This window comes from Ovis aries, chromosome 9 (assembly GCF_016772045.2).
Source record: "Ovis aries strain OAR_USU_Benz2616 breed Rambouillet chromosome 9, ARS-UI_Ramb_v3.0, whole genome shotgun sequence".
NCBI lineage: Eukaryota > Metazoa > Chordata > Mammalia > Artiodactyla > Bovidae > Ovis > Ovis aries.
Window position 1 is genome coordinate 79,465,924 of NC_056062.1, and position 1,723 is coordinate 79,467,646.

The 1,723-nt window shown below is 45.6% G+C and overlaps 1 pseudogene; it reads right to left on the reverse strand.

Annotated features, from left to right (window-relative positions):
• Nucleotides 1-456, reverse strand: LOC121820314 (small ribosomal subunit protein uS11-like; annotated as a pseudogene).
• Nucleotides 457-1,723: the final 1,267 nt, after the last annotated feature.

Genomic DNA, 1,723 nt, shown 5'->3' on the forward strand with positions numbered 1-1,723 from the left:
TCACAGATGGTGGCCACAGAGACCCCTCTTCCTGCGGGTGCTGTCGGAGGGGATGGGGGTAACATTCTCAATCCGCCCAGTCTTCATCCCTGAGCAGGCAAGTGCTCTGAGCGCTGACTGGGCTCCTGGTCCAGGAGTCCTGGTCCTGTTTCCTCCTATGGCCCAGAGTTTGATGTGGAGGGCTGTGATGCCCAGCTCCTTGCATCTCTGGGCTACATCCTAGGCAGCCAACTTGGCAGTATATGGAGAGGGCTCATCTCAGTCAGTCTCCACCTTAATCCAGCCAGTTACACGGCAGATGGTTTCCTTGCCTGAAAGATCGGTGCCATGGGCAAAAGTGTCGATGAAGGATGCAGAGGTGTGGCACACACCAAATACATTTTCTTCTTCAGCCCCCCGAGGGCCGAGGCCCATGGCCTGTTTTTCTTTTCCCCTGCAAGGTGCCATTTCTGCGCATCTCCAGTCTTATCACTGGAAAGAGCTTAGTTTGGAAGTTTTAAGAGACCTGAAGAAGTTCTACCTAAAGCCTCTCATTTCACAGAAGGGAAGAAGGATGCTTCAGAGGGCTAAGGGTTGTACCACAGAATCAGAGTGGCTGGATTTGTAGTAGAACCCAGTGTTAACTGTTCTTGACCCTTGGTTTCTCCTCTCTTTTCCGTATACCCAATGATTAATTCTTGGGATTAGTGTGTTTGTGTTTGTTTGCTCAGACTGCCAAAACAAAATTCCATAAACTAGGTAGCTTAGACAATGAAGATTTCTCAAGCTCAGGGGACTGGTTTTCTTCCTGGCTTCCAGATGGCCACTTCCTTGCTGTGTCCTCGCATGGTGGAGAGAGAGCCAGTGAACTCTGATGTTTATAAAGATACTAATCCTGTCAGATTAGGGCCCCACCCTTATGACTTCATTTAACCTTAATTGCTTCCCTAGAAACCTTATTCCAAGTAACAGTCATGTTGGGGTTAGGGCTCCAACATGTGACTTTGGAATGGGGACAAACTTTCACATTTCAGTAAAGCTTCCCAGGTCCCACAGTTGGTAAAGAATCTACTTGCCAATGCAGGAGATGCCAGAGACTCAGGTTTGATTCCTGGGTCCAGAAGATCCCCTGGAGGAGGAAATGGCAACCCACTCCAGTATTCTTGTCTGGAAAATTCCATAGACAAGCCTGGTGGGCCACAGCCCATGGGGTCACAAGGAGTTGGACACATACACACATTATGTGTAGGCTACACATGAATATATAGTGTTTTTATCTCTTAAATTAGGTTATGGGTATAAGAGTGCTCCTTATCTCTGCTTTTTGTATACCTGAGGATACTTTGTAATTAAATTTAACTGACAAAAATGACAAAAGCTATAGTTTGCACAGAAGCTAGGCAAAATAATGGAGGCTCCTGTGGCTATAGGGTTGTGGGGTTACCATATCTTATGGTGGGGAATGGTATACTGGACCATGTCTATGGGTATCCCTTTAGGCCTTTTAACCCCTTTTGCTCTGATTTCATGCTCAGAATGCCACAGCCATTTTGTAATGAGGCATCTTTATTGTAAGATGAGCTGACTTAAGTAATCTGATCCTCTTTGAAGTTATATTTACTAGTGTAAATCATACATTCTCAGTGGAGCAATATTGTTCCCACAGGGGATTGCTCAGTGTTGGCTTTGGGGGCTAAAAAATTGTTTTTTAGTGTATAAAGTACAGATCTAATACACTACATGC